The sequence below is a fragment of the Indicator indicator genome, chromosome 13 (genome assembly GCF_027791375.1).
Source record: "Indicator indicator isolate 239-I01 chromosome 13, UM_Iind_1.1, whole genome shotgun sequence".
Taxonomy (NCBI): Eukaryota; Metazoa; Chordata; class Aves; order Piciformes; family Indicatoridae; genus Indicator; species Indicator indicator.
Window position 1 is genome coordinate 7114936 of NC_072022.1, and position 16049 is coordinate 7130984.

Sequence of the window (16049 nt, forward strand, 5' to 3'; positions counted from 1 at the left end):
TAAAACAGGAGGGGAAATAAGTACTAACTTAACAGCTCACGAGCTTCATCTTAAACTCATAAGGCTATGAAAGCATCTCAGCATCTCAGATATGTGGTATGCAGGTTCTTCAAGCACATAAACTCTACCAAGTACAAATTCCACTGGTGTCTCTGCCTGAAAAGCTCCACAATTCTAATAATTTTTGGGTTATCAATGAAATGACCCTGCATATTTGCAGTAATTTAGAAAGATCAGACATGTAAACAAAGATTACCTGTGAAGATGCTCTGTATCTCAAGCACACACACCCCCCAGATCTATACCTTTCTTGTGTACTTGATTTGTGTTTTGGTAAGACTAGACAATCTATGTAGGAGAGCCAAAGATGAACAATTGCCAGAGGCAACTGCCTCTGGCCCAGGAAGTTTGAGTCCTAAACTGCTGGTGGTTGGGAAAATACCAAATAAAATGTTAAGAGAAAGATGACTCTGGACTGAAGAGTATTCCCTCAAAAAGCAGTTAAATGTAGAAAGCTTATTATATCCTACTTACTGATAGACAGTAAGAACATAAGCTTTTACTAATGATTTGCCTTGAGTCAGTCTATTTTCTCATGCTTTCTTAGTGCATCTTTTCGGTTTTTACGTATCAGGACCTTTTATCACCCTCGGTGGACTCACTCATCACCTTCAAACTTTTTCATCTTCAAAACTTAGACAAGCCCCCTTCAATTCCATCCATGGAATCCAAGATACAGTATTTCCTAAGTTCTTTAGCTACAACCTCTGGATTTAACCAACTTCTCACTATCCTGTATTAGAAGTATGACCTTCAGCTGAAGCCCATCCTGCATATTAAAACTTCAGCATTTTAATGGCTTGTTCGTGACCGCAAATACATGCTGTTGGGACATCCCTTCTCTTGGCATGACCACAGGATCAGTATTCTCTCTTGATATTCCTCATTCCTTTAAACCCAGCTATGGCATACATCACTCACATGCTTGGTCTCCTATTCCAAATGAAAACTGGCCAACCCTCTTAGTCGTCAGACAACCATTGTTGATTTTGACACTTCACAACTAGCAAGCAGGCAGCTGCTTCTTTGGCATTGCATTGTACTTCAAGATTACATGCAAGAGCAATTTCATACCATCTGCTGGCCCTGCCAACATTAGCAATGTCCCCTTTTTTATTTTCCCTTCCCTAAGTTTCTGTGATGGTTGATTTTGCATGTGTTCCTTCAACCAGCTGGCAAATCAAAGCCAAGTGGTGCATTATTAGTGCTACTCAACAGCCCACTAGATGAGTTATACACAATCCAATCCAATATGTTTGGAAAGCAGTTTGCTTTTTAGTGAGGACATGGAATGTTGGCAAAATGAAGTTCCTTGCCAAAACCCATCATGACACACTATTCACATGTGCCAACTTAGAAGGGCTGTTGTGGACTATTTAGCAGCCAAGCTTTTAGTATAATAATTTCCCATGTAACTGTTTTAGTCTCTTCTACAGTTTTAAATTCACAGAATTCTGTATTTTGTTCTTCCATTTTGGATCTACCAAGCAATTTCTGCATCAAGTTTATACATAAAAGTTTAGATTTTAATTGTTCCTATCTTCAAATAATTGCCTCTATCACATTTTATTTTCTACTAACAGAGTTTTTAGGTTTGATGCACACAGTACCTTCAAGGAGACAAAAACTTGCATTGTAAGCTCTCCTTGTATTTTTTCAAACACTTGTTCTTATATTCCAGATACAGTTTAACAAGTACAGTAGAAAGCTACCAACATGGCCAAGTGGCTGAAGCACAATGAAGAGAGGTTCAGGGAACTGAGCTTGTTCATCCTGGAGAAAAGGCAGCTTTGTAAGAGCCAGCAGCAGCTTTCTAATGCCTGAGAACAGGCTACCAGGGGGAAAAAAAAAGTTCAGTTCTTGTTGGGGACAGCAAGAGGAGATAATTTTTAATAGAGACAGGGCAAGGGGATTTATAAAACCCCAAAGCCCTAAGTAATGTGGTCTAGGGTTGATTCTGACACTGCTGCTTGGAACAGGTATTTGGGCTAGGTCACTTCCAGTGTAAGAGATTCTGACACTCGCTTTTGCACTTCTAACTGCTGGGTGAGGAGGCAAAAGTCACTTAGATTGAGGGCAATTCTTAAAACAGACACTAACAACAATGGTCCACAGCACACTGCATGCCCAAGCGAGGAAACCTGCAGGTATCACTCCAACCCAATGTCATCTTCCCAACTACTGACTGTAGCTGTGTTCCTGTGTTCAGCCACAATGCAGTCTCCCACCATGTGCAGCCACAACACTGTGCTCACCCCAAACAGATGTGACCGAGAATTTATGAAGACTCATGACTTTTAAATTTAACAACTTCGAAAAAGCCTTCATCCTTCTCCCTTGGTAATAGGCTGATGCACCATATATGCTTCCACCCTCCTTTGGGGCTTGGCTACTGCGAGAAGAAAGGTACTGGACCAGACTGATAATGCTTCGGTACCGTCCAAGCAACATGCTTCTAAGTATTTTGAAATAAAAACTGTACAAAACAGCATTTTTTTTTTTTTTGCAGTAGTCTTACTAGAAATATTTGAAGTAAGTTTACAGCACTTTAAATTCAACTGTTCACTGAAAGTATACTACTGAAAACAAGAAAACTAAGAATGGATGCTCAAAAATGGCTTTTCTGGAAGAAATTAATGATTTTTCGTATTCTGTATTTTGAAGTGCCATGAACTAATTTAAAACTGTTACTTAAATAAAAAACATTCCTGTAAGCTCACCCACGTGCTTGCTCTTAATAGTATCCATGGTTGCAGTGATGCAAATTTGCCTACCTACATCAAACCTCAAATGTGCCCACATAAGGAGCAAAAGTACTGTATTAATCAGTACTCTCTGCACCAGACCACCAGACTAGGGAAAGTAAACTAGTTAGACCTTAGACAGGACAGAAGGTAGTGTAATCATCTGTTCACCCATCGTGACTAGATCTTAATTCTGAGTTTAGGAAAAGAAAATTATCAAAGACCACATTCATTAAAAAATTCATCATGCTGATCAAATTCTTCCCTATTCAGAAATAAACAATGAATTGTTCCAAATACTCCTCCACCCAGGGTAGATAAAGGGGAAACATTTAACAGCATTATTAATCATGCCATACATTTCTTCAATGCTGGTTTTAAAACTGCCTTCCTTTTATGCATTCTCTTTCCTTTACTTTTGAGGAACACGTTTATGCACAAAATCAAGGAATATATTTTTCATTAAAATACAACTTCTAAGTCATCAAGTGCACACATGCTCCCAAAGAAACAATCCATTCTTTTATAAGACCTACTTTGGAGCAGATTTAGTTGAAGCTACATGATACTAGAGCAGCACTCGGTTAAATGAGGCCAAAACTTCACATGAAACTGGCAGGAAGGATTAAGTGCCAATAACTCCAGGTGGAAATACATGATCAGACTAAGCCCATCTAAGACTACACTGTGCAGAGAAGATGATCTTTTCCTGTCGTGTGCTGCATTTCTGTGAGCAGTCTTACTTGCTTAGCACTTAAAACTAGGCAAATCATTAAAAACACACATCTTTTGTTGGCTTAGCTGTTTTTTCTACTCTTAGACAAATAGATATGGGAAGGTAAACAAATGCACAAAATAAAGTTGAGCAGTTAGATTATAAAAATGAAAGCACCGCCCCTCCCTTTTCCAAAATCAAGTAATTAATACTCGATCCTAATCTCAACGGTACAGAAGAGAATGTTCTAAAAGAGATAAAACAGAAATGCCATAAATAAATACTATTAATCAAATGTGATTTAAAAGGATATGTTTCACTGCTAAAAGCCCCCTGACAGTTCAGACAGCAGAAAGACTCCTTTGCTGGTGAGAGATAAAGTGACTTGACCCATTCCAGTCTATGCCTCATTATGTCAAACAGCCTGATAAGCATCTTGACCTCTTCTCTTTCAAAAGGCATCACTAAAGCCACATAACATTCTCAAAGATGTTGAGTTTTATTATACTTCTTGAGAAGGACATTTGTATGAACTTGTTTTATGGTTTTAAATTATCCAGAAGAATGCTTAGAAGCCCAAGAAACTTGTTAAAAAAAAAACCCTGACAAACAAACAAACAAAAAAAAACATTAATGCTGCAACTATTTGAACATCCAAAGAAAAGGCAGCAATACAGAACAACAGTTTCTTACTTGCAGGAAAACAAAAAGCTTCAGAAAACTAAACTCAGCAATATTGCACTCACACACACACTACAAATACACTCTGTCTATGCATCAGATTTTCTCTTTATCAGTTCTAAGTGAACTATATTAAAATCAGTGAAAAAACTTTACCTTAGCACAGAAGTACTGATGCTAAGCTGTCTCAGTCTCTTCATCTCAAAGCAGCAAGATGTCAAAGTAATAATGCATCTTGAAATATATTCATCCCTAACAGAACTTCCAAAATTCATCTTCTCTTTGATTATTGCTTTCAACATGTCATTTGCAATTCTTTATTCCAGAATAAAAATTAAACTACCATTTTAGCACATTTGAAAGGAGTCATTTTTTACAGAAGAGAGCCTTACTGCAGAATGACAAAAAAAATTCATCATTCTACTACACTTCAGTTTTTCAGTACATGTATAATTAGATCTCAGAAGAATTAACATCTATGATTGTTCTTAGCAACAGCCACAGAATTTATTTTGGCAATCTGTGCAGTTAAAGTTTAAAAAAAAATTAACATCAGAAAACCATTAAGACATTTTCATTACAGGTAGATAAAAGCTGGAAGAAAAGACTGAACAAGAGCCTCCAAGATTGTAAGCATTAATCAAAAGCTTTATCACCTTACCTTTGTTGTTACAATGCATAAGCAATCCATTGTTTCGGCATAGCAGGTATCTTTCCAAACATTTAAAAGGTTTCCTTTCTATCACAGCTAAACACCACCTCAGAGTGACAAAAAGCACACTGTTTAATAGTCAAAACAGTAGAATGTGTGCCAGGTTTCCTTTGGATTCAATCAGAGGTAGAAACACCGTGGAGAAAAAAAAGCAACAATAAAAAAAAAAAGGCAGGCTAAAATACAAATGCTTTGTGTTTCATGAAAGATTCTCAACCTACTTTGATTACCTATGTCTAAAAAACTTAAATTTCTCCTTGAAAATATCCTACAAAAGATGTCAAATCCTATTCCATACCAGTTAAGTACCTCCTCATAGTCTATTTCATATACTCCTCTTTCAGGATTACCTAACACATGAGCATCACAGGGAATCATTTGATGAAATGCAATACAAAATTATTTTAGAGCAAAAAAATTCAATTCAGCTTTTCTTAGATGGCTACAGTTTCTAAAATGAAGCATTTGTTCAAAAATAGTTTTGGTTGCAAGCAAGTGTTTCTCCTCTAACGTCATTTCAGCATTTGCAGACTGCAAAATAACTGATTTCTTAGGCAGTAATGAATGGAATATTCCACGTAGAACAGGGAGAGAAGAAAGTGGCAAGGAAAGAGTAATGCATATTGCAAGAGAAATGCTATTTTGAGCCTCAAATTAACCTAGAATTTCATTTCCTTTTGTAACACTGTAATGCAGTGACAAGGCAAAGTTTGTGTGCACAGGCATTATCTTTCAACCTCATTATCACAGCTGGGACAAGTCAAACACTTGGGCACACAAAAACCTTTCATGTACCATAAAACACTAAACTGACATTTTCATATATTGGTAAGAACCTTACTACATTTAATTTCCCACAAGAGGCACTGAAAGCAACTGGTTAACTCAATTTCTGCTATATTCTGTTAGATCTCCCCCTGACATCTCTGCTACAACAGCCATGAAGTAGATTGAAGAAACTCAATAAATTATTTCAAGCTATTACATCTCAACTGCAATATTTTGCTTTTAGCCTAAGATGTACACCAGCCAAAGTGATTATATTTCACATCAGCAAATAATTCTAGGATATATTAAGTAGGTATTTAAAGAATTATTCCCCTTGAAATTTGCTGTGACTTCACTGCACTTCGTTCCCCGGCTCTGTCACATACTGGAGTAGGGGCAGAAAAGAGAAAGGTAAGAAATAAGGAAACTTTATTAGATATTAGATATAAGATCAGATATATTAGATATAAGGAAAATTAGGTATTTCCTCTTGGTGGCAAATAGTAGAGTTACAGAACAAAGGGGAAATGCAGACTTTCAAAGCCAATCCCCTGATTTAAAAGAAAACAAAAAGATAACCCTCCAAAAACCCACATGCCAAAAACCCAAACCATGGAAGTAAAATTTGTTTGCCTGTTAGTAAAAGCACCTCTGAACAGCTTGGATGGTATTTCAAGGTAAATCTTATACCATTCCGCCACCAAGATCAGGATTTTTACCATGTGAGTCCAAGTCAAGCCAGAGATGCTTTTCATTTTTATATTGTCTATGAAGTCTGTGAAGAATTTCTACTTTCAATACCCAGGTGAAGTTTTCACTGCTGCAAAGCATCAGTGGGAAAATTACACATCTTTGAGACTGATAAGGCTCAAGACAGACAGCTGTAAGTTCCACTGATAAAAGCACTAATTCAGCTCATGGAGCTTTCCTGGTTTTCAGAGGAAAAAAATAAAACAAAACAGTAATAACAAAAATAAAATAAAACAAACACCAACCCACAACGCAAACAAAATACCCTCATCACAGCTGAATGCACAGGAGGTGCTTCACATCCAAATTATCCTTGAATTTCTCAATTCCCTTGGAAAGATCACAGAAATTAACAAAGTGCAAGCATCCAGAAAGTTAGGGGAAACCGAGTAAATGCATTTTTAGGTGACTTGGCACATGTCCAGTGTCTTGCCTAGAAACATCTTCCATGACTACTCTAAAATATGCACTCAGTCCACATTCATTTCTTCCACAAACTTCAATTCAGGAGCCCCAATAGCAGATGCTGACTGCTTGCCCCTCATGCTCTGTGAGGGGTAAAGATCAAGGACACTTCCCCAGCATTCAAACGTTTCTCAGCCACCATAGTTCGTGATTAAGAGATTTTGTTCACACTACTCCTGACAACAACCAGCTTACATTTAGGGTCAACCACTTTCTTCTGTTCCTTCAGTTTTTGCTCCCATGCCTTTACTGGGACTCTTTCAGAGGTAAGAATCGTCATTATCATGCTGGTTTTTTCCCCCTCACACTCACTATCATTCTTTTAACAGTACCTGAGGCCCATTAGTGTGGTCATAGAAAGCAGGTAACTTCTTTCAGATTACTGATACAGACTATAAATGTGGAAGAGAGACCTATCCAGAGAGGTGGGGAGCAGGGAAAGGTGTTTCTTTGCTGAGGATTTGTGGACCAGACTGCTCATTGTGAACAGGCACACCAAAAACTTCAGAGCAGAGGACAGAAAGAAAGTCACCTCATAAAGAACATGCTTGAAAACCTAGTAACACAGCCACTGCACAAATCAGAATAACTACAACCAAGCTACATTACAGCCCTTTACCAATCACTGCACTGCAGGTATCAGTTCTCTACATGCTCATTTTCAGCTAAACACAACAGAACATCCACACAAAACACAAAAGCCACCAATCACACATACCATACTGGTAGGTAAAAAGAACCCAAGAAACAGTAGCAAACACCAATACACGTTTTCAGACACTACACAGATGGACAAGTACTCAAAGAGAGCATTGTACGTACAGAAATATTTTCTAGCCCAAAAGCTGCTTCTGCAGACTTCCCATTAGAAATACTGCACATGGAAGAAATAAACATTCCAAAAAAGAGTGGCCAAGTCTCAAACATTCACGAGGTTCAGCACTATCATAAGAAAAGAACACACAGCCTCTTAAAATTCTAAAACTACTTCAGTGAGCAAGCATGTGTTAGGTTTTGGAGCTCAGAAGAAACAGTGTTTGCAACTGGTGAAGTTTCAACTGAGCTGTTTCCATAATGAAAATAATCTGTTAGCTCCAAGTCATCTCAACAATCAGCAACAACTTGTTCTATACAGTTTGGCCAGAAGGAAAAAGATAAATTTCCATTAACTTCCATTCACTGCTATTTGTGGCATTAACATTAAGAATAAAGAAAAAACAAAAAGTCTCATGTGAGAAACAAAGGAGATTTTTTTTTTTTCTTGACTTGCATTATCTACCACTTCTTTCAGGTTGTGTTTGGGAGTCACTTTTTGGGCCTTCACAGGCTTATTCTTTTTCCAGTGTGAAAGATTCTATCAACAAAGTCACCAGATAACTAAAGGGAAATTCATGCGCAGATAAACCAGGCATAGAATGAAGTCATGCAGATTAAAAGAATGCTTTGGAAAACACTGATTTCACAGATAAACAATTTCTTCATCTATCCACAAATTTAAAAGTGCATGTGGTTATTTAAATGCTAATTTGCTCTCAGATTCTATGAGAAAACCTGGATAACACATAGCTGTCACAGGTGTAACCAGAGAAGCAGGCTCAGCTTGGCTTTGCAAAGGTATGTCAACTGCCTAACCTCAGCATATTTGAGGAGACATTTCAAAGACTCAGTAAAGATCAAGCACTATCATCACTGCAAGCATTTTCTCAGCTCCTTCAGTAAAGAAAACATTAAAATTTTAAGATGCTGTAACCTACTTCATCTAGCTACCTTTGAACCTGGCTGAAAGATGCAATTATTACAAGGTTTTAAGAAAACATAAATACCATATCCACATAATTTTCCCCTAAGTTCTCAATTTACTTCTGATCTGAGAAAGGTAAGTTTTTAGAAACAGCAGATTTTTATTGCTTGTGCATTCACACTGAACTGAGCACAGGGGTTTTGTTTGCTTTTGCATTCAGTTTGACCAGAAGCCTGGCCCTGGAAGACTTTTTCAGCTTTGGTTCAAAACTTACATTCTTCTATTTGTACAAACAGCCTAGGTTTCAAGAATTGAAGGCAAAATACAGAGCAAGCCAAGTAATTCCCCACTGTAAATTTAGCACAGAGAAAGCAATGAGGCTCCTGAGTGACCCAAGACAATACACTACTAGGTGCTCAGTAAAATAAGCACACCATTTCTATAGAAAAGGAGTTGATATGTCAATACAACAAAAAAAAAGAATTAAAGGACCAATCTAACAGGGAGTACAAAAATAAGGCATAGCATATCAGCAAGCTAACTAGTACTGAATCTTTATAAATATGAATGCAAAGAAACTATTTGAAGGCAGTGCAACACTCTTGGGATTTTACCAAGAACAGCTTGTTATTATGACAGATACACCTGACTGCGTTTGTAAAGGCCAGGTAAGGATACTGCAGTTCACAAAATTCAGAAACAGAAGAACAAAATTAGATCATCCTGATGCTTTAATAATGCCCTCTATACATGCAAGTATCTCTTTCCAAGATTTCACTTAAGACCAAATCAACTGCTTGATGCACCATTCCATTTTGAATACAAACTGCTTGTGTCGGTGAGAGCTGAAATTCCCCCCCCCACCGACAATAAACCATCACACTGCTACCTATTATACACAGATTTTTTTTTTTTTTTCCACTCCACTGGAAACCATACATCCAAAGTTCTTTCCACTAGACTATGGCAGCTCATTTTACTAAGAAATTACACAAAACTATCAAAACCTTACCAAGGTTAAAAAGACATCACCACTTGCTTGGCAAACAAAACTACTTCCTATACTACAGGTGTAAAATAAGTTAGCTTCACTCTATCGCATTTCAAAGTATTCAGGTTGAGTATTATTTGTCTTTCTACAGACACTGAGCAAACCAAACATGAGCCTGCAGTATGCCTTCATAGAACTGGAGGTTAACAGGACCTGCATTAGCAGAAACAGTCTGCAGCATCAAGAAAACTTGCTTTGCACATCTAACACCGCATCTGGAATACTGCATTCAGTTTGGACTTCCCAATACAACAAGGATGTTCATAAACTGGAGCAAGTTCTGCAATAACTAGCTGGAAGACATGCCCCTTAAAGAGGATGAGGGCATGGATCCTGTTTGAGAAAAAAAGCTCAGTGGAATCTAAAAGCAGCCTTACGGTACCTACAACGAGGTTACCCAGAAGACAGAGCCAAGATGATGTTACATGATGGAAAGACGTAAGAAACCACAAATAAATTGAAACAAAGATTTCAATCAAAAATAAGGAAAAGCTTTTTCATCAAGGCTCAGTGGGTTGTAATCTGACCTCACAAATGAGTCTGAATTATTTTGATTCCAAAATTTATGGAGTTTCATTTCCACACTGCCTTGGTATCAAATTTAGCTGATGTCTATAATTTTGCCTTTTTCCTTATTTCCTTTTTCTTTTTTAATAAAAAAGAATTTGGCAAAAGGCCATAGAATACAGGGATCCAGACAATCTCTACATGCCAGACTTTCAACACAAGGACATGTGCAGATAAAGGGGGAAACCACAGATCAGACAAAAGTACTTAAGCCACCATTACTCATTAAATAAAGAGATCTGTTAGCCCAACTGTAAGACACTCTAGATCAAGTTCCACCTCCTAGATGAAACATTTCTTTTGGCACAGTGTGTTCAGTGGGGGTTTTTTCAACATCTAAAATTAAATTACTGTGGCTACTTCTAATCCAAGCTAAACAGCAAACACTTCAACTCTCTGATTTACAACAACTGCAGTATTAAAACATGCCTTATAGATTAAAAAGAAAAAGCCACAAGACAACTATCTCCTTATCAAAACACGAGTCGATTAGGTCAAAGGAGATTTTTCTACCAGGGATTCAAGTTTCAAACACAAACTGTCCCACCTACAGATGGCACCACAGATCACAGCGAACAGCTCAAAAGCCTGCTCCCTGCTCTACACGTGCTTCTCTCGCACAGTTAGCAGGGTTAAAAGATCTTGCTTTAAATTTGTAAGCTGCTCTGCTAACATACACCTACAACTCAGTATTTAAGAAAAAGGAATGCACTTTTCATTCTTTTCAAATTGAATTTATATTCAATGTTTTTGCTAGCTCCTAACACTGAAAGGATTAACATTCCTTCCTGCTTATCAGTGTCTTAGGCATTTTATATTCCCTGCCCCACCCCCTTCTTTTTTTTTTTTTCACTGGAGCTTAAAATGAAACTGTCAAATAAGCTTCCAGGAAACAAAGTATGGAAAAGAATGTGAACAGGAAAACTGCAATCTGCAGCTTTAGCTTTTTCTATACAATTTCTAATACAATGCCTATGGAGATGACCAACTCAAATCTTTCCACCCAGAGGTAGGACAGGAAAAGAAGAACTAGGATAGATCCCACCAAAAATCCTCAGGCAACCTAAGCTTGTACACCACTATTCTATGTATACACACAAGCATGCATTGCTAAAAAGTCATTCCCAAAGTCAGCTGTGTAGAAAGCTCTTGTAATACAATCCTTAATCACTTTAGGGGAGCATTATATTCCCACTCTCAAACATCTCACATCAAAGTGTCAGCTGGAAGAATAGTCATTTAGCCCCAAGTAACTACAGCAATAACTAAATAGATAAGTAAAATGTCATTAAGGTAAAAGAGTTGAAAGGTCATAAAGGTGTCAGGGTTGGAAGGAACCTCAAGAATCATCTGGTTCCAACCCCCCTGCCGCGGGCAGAGACACCTCACACTACATCAGGTTGCTCAGAGCCACATCCAACCTGGCCTTAAAAACTTCTACAGATAGGGCTTCTACCACCTCCCTGGGCAACCTGTTCCAGTGTCTCACGACCCTCATGGAGAAGAACTTCTTCCTAACATCCAATCTGAATCTACCTACTTCTAGTTTTTGCTCCACTCTCCCTAGTCCTATCACTACCTGATACCCTATAAAATGTCCCTCCCCAGCTTTCTTGTAGCCCCCTTAAGACATTGGAAGGCCACAATAAGGTCTCCTCAGAGCCTTCTCCTCTCCAGAATGAACATCCCCAACTCTCTCAGCCTGTCTCCAAAGCAGAGGAGCTCCAGCCCTCTGATCATCTTTGTGGCCCTTCTCTGATCACGTTCCAGCACCTCCTTATCTTTCTTGTAATAGGGGCTCCAGAACTGGACACAGTACTCCAGGTGGGGTCTCAGAGTGGAGTAGAGGGGGAGAATCACCTCCTCGACCTGCTGGCCACAATTCTCTTGAATATTGGTTCCAAGGCTAACATTTTGCAAGCAAGAAAAACACTGTTCCATTCTTATCACATACAGTCCTACCAGCCTGGCAAGCAACAGAATAGAGCTAAAAGAACCTTGAAGTGCATCTGCTATGCTGATCTAGTTGCAACTGGTTAACAAACTGATTTCAAACTGGGCAGCAGCCTTACAAGTCGCAAAAGTGACAGTTTCAATTAATAATAATAATAAAAATAAAATTTAAAAAAAAAGTGCCAGCTATAGTAAACTTGGGTTCCCTCCAATCTCTAATAAATTTAAGCAAGCAAAACAAATCATTAAACACATGTTGTACCGAAATTGTTATGCCCTTGGGTTGATTAAAACCAAATATAAAAGGCCGTAAGTACCTAAAAATGAAGTCTATTCTTGAATAGAAAATACATTAAGTTTTACAGGATAGGCCTATTCATTTTCATGTACTACACATTGCAAGTATATGGAATATATACTGTCAATATATAAGAATTTCTCTTCAATTTTGATTACATTTCAAAACATTGAGGAAAGATACTGACTTACAGGTAACAAGTGACAGAAGAATAAAGAATTAAGGCTGATAAAATGTACACTGTAGGTTTACTCTAATAATTTTCCTATGTATTTGAATGCTAAACTAAGGCAGATACAGCAGAAAAATTAAATTAAACCAACACTGAAATACCACTCTTCAAAACTGTCCCTCTTCACAACTAAAATGTGGGAGCAGTATTTTAATAAAGGGTGTGGCAACATTTACTGTGGGTGACAGACAGCGAGAAAAGTTTGGGTTCAATTCCACAGCAACTACAACCAACACATGCCACTATGGCTTTTAAATACTGCCAGCAAATGTAAAATCTGACCTTCATACACTGAAGGTCAACCAACTGACTTTCACATGATACTCAAGACAAAAAAAAAATATGAAGGAAGACAGGTGATTTTGTCATAAACATTCACATCTGGGCCACTTGGAAAAATAAAGTGATAGACACTGCTTCAGTTTCTGTCAGGTAACACAATGTACTGTGACCACCAGACTGTACTAGAGGGGTAGTTGCATTATCTAGCAAACAGTTCAGCTGAAAAACCTAAATCTGTGGTGAGACTTCCTAAACCAGACTGCTCTTCCTTTCATCACATTGGTGATATTGTCATGATAATGTGCCTCTTGTTTTTGGTGCAGTGTGATGGACAAGTCCTTAAATTACTGGCAGTCTACTAATACATGAGAAGAAAAAGTAAAGATGCAATCTTAAAATTAAAACTTCACATGCACCTTTAAGTAAAATTTAGAAGAATATAGGGATGACAGAATCCTTTAGCTAATAAGGATTTCTTATTGTGGACATCTCGGTCACAAAAACTTTTATGGGGTAAGCTTTCCAGCTTTTAAAGGGGGCAGGGGAGAGATATAATCACAAAGCCTTGATTTAACAGTAGGCAATACCCTGCAGGTCATATTTCAGCAGGTTTCCCCTATAGCAAAAGCACAAAATGTGCTGCAGTTGGAACACTCTAACACAAATCCCATAGCCACAGACCGTAGTTTCACAACCCTAGCTGCTAGAGCTAGGAACAAGTCTAACAATAACAAAATGATTTGGTAGAAACACAAATCCTCAAGACCATTACACTTTTCCGCCTAATACACCTTGGAGCAAAGCAAACAAAACAAAACCAAACCAAACACACCACAACAGCAACAAAAACACCCCAACATTTAAGACAGTTATGCTGCTTTTGAAGCCCTTCAGTAAGGGAGGCTGCTCATGTACAGCTCTTCTGGCACTTAGGAAAGCATTTAACATGTCTTTGATGAGCCTGTGACTACACTGTTAAGTCTAATATATCTTGTATGGGCACAAAATATGATCTCCCTTTTTTACATTTGCCTACAAACAGAGGAGGACTCTGTTTCCAAATTAAGTGCTCTATTCTCTTAAGCAGCATCAAAACTTTCTATCAGTCTTCATTTCTCTCCACGCTTTAGATCTTGTCAGCCTCTTCTAAGCACTTCCATTCTTCTACAACTTTTTTGCACCATAGCACCTCAAATTGACAGTATCTCCAGCAAAGCCTTATGCAGACCACATAGAACAAAACATTTTTACATCACACTCTTCTGTCAATAAGGTCTTTATTTTCACCTATTGACATAGCTGACTCACCTGGAAATTAAAAAATTACTCATATCTTTCCTGAGAAACCACTTCTTAGCATTCAGCTTCTGTTGGTGCTACTTGAGTACTTGACACTGCTGAACTGGAACTTCCCTCAACCTCTAAGGGCTTCATTCTTAGCTTCTGAAGCAGCCACTCACACAGTTTGATTATAAATTAAAGATTATATTATAAATTGTAATATAAATTTCATATATATTATATACAACGAATATATTGTATAATATTAATTATAAATATACCTTTACTCAGGCTACTTTCACTAATATGTCAAACTTGGATGCATTTTTTAGAAACTTTAACTGATATACTCTCTTCAAAAGATAATTATTCCCACTGTTTTATGGAACTCAGAATTTATCACATTTGTTTCTTCCTACCACAATAATTACTACCAGGTTAGAAAGAAACTGAAAAAACTGTTAGCAACATCTAAGATATTTGGCTCTTTTACCCCTTCCAAGGAGCTACAAAAAGACTGTAGAATAATTCCGTGTACCTGATAAACCTGGATCCTCACTTCCTGCCTTGCTCCTCTCTAAAGGCCACTGTAACGACTCTTAAACTGCCTTATTAAGTTCTTTCCATACACAAACATGACATGCATTAGAACCAGCTTCTTTCAAAACATCTTGGTAGACAAAGTAAACTTCACATATCCTTGTCTATCCTAGGCTCTGCAGTCCATTTTGCTCCTGCTTCTTAGAGACACCATTTTCACCATACCTTCAGAAAGAGTTCTATGGCTCAACAATTTAGATGATGGCATTCAAGTAAATAACACAGTGGTGTTATTTCTCACATCTAGCATTACTCCATTTTCTGCAAACATGACAACTCTTACAGAAGATTTGCATTAAGGTGACTATGATGGCCATGGCCTTCTCTACGCAGTTCCAGGTGAGATTCCAAAGAGACACAGAACTTCAGTTTTCCAGTGTATAATCAAGAATCGTAAAAAGCAAAAGGAAAATCATTTTTTCCTCCCTACACTGTAAGTTCAATTAGACTTTTAATCATTCAGTATTCTATTACTTCCAGATCTGAAAAATACAATAGACAGCTCAGGGTTTTTTCATGTAAAGAGATCTTAATGACTGTTCTTGGCAACATACAACTCTTCTCCCTGGCTAGACTGATCTTTTACTTACTGGCCATGTTCTGCTTTCTGAGTGAATATAACAGAACTCTTTGATTTCCTCTATAGTTTCCTTTAAGGCATGTCTGACCTTTCATTTCTCAAAAAAGCTACAAAAAGCAGAAGCCCTTTTTTTAAGTTGCACTAACTCACTAGCACATTACATACTTGATTATGTTCTGCAGTTAATTGGACCATCTTATGAAGTCCAAACAGCCTCTGATAGAGTTCATCCAGTAATGCATCCTAATTACTATATCTTGCTGGGTAGTCCAAGCTTTGCAGCTTCCTTACAGGCTGCAGCACTAGTCCTTTGGCTGGTCTCTGCCAGTGCTGCTCCTGAGCTTTATTATCCTTCCATGAAAATGCATCAGCACAGCTCACTGCCTTCAGTTATTACTGAAAAGCTCAAACACCTTTTCCAATGCTGTCAGTACTCAGGACACAGTTGAAACAATGCTGACCTCTTTGGGGACAAAGAATATGTCTGATGAAAAAAATTTCAAGCCACATTACAACTTCAGTTTGGGCAGGAACACTATTTTCACTTGAAAATAGTGAAAATACAAAGT

The 16049-nt window shown here is 37.8% G+C and overlaps 1 protein-coding gene across 13 annotated transcripts in view; it reads right to left on the reverse strand.

The window, feature by feature from the left end:
• DLG1 (discs large MAGUK scaffold protein 1) overlaps positions 1 to 16049 on the reverse strand; it is a 156029-nt gene that overhangs the window by 122478 nt on the left and 17502 nt on the right. The gene's annotated exons all lie outside the window — the stretch shown is intronic.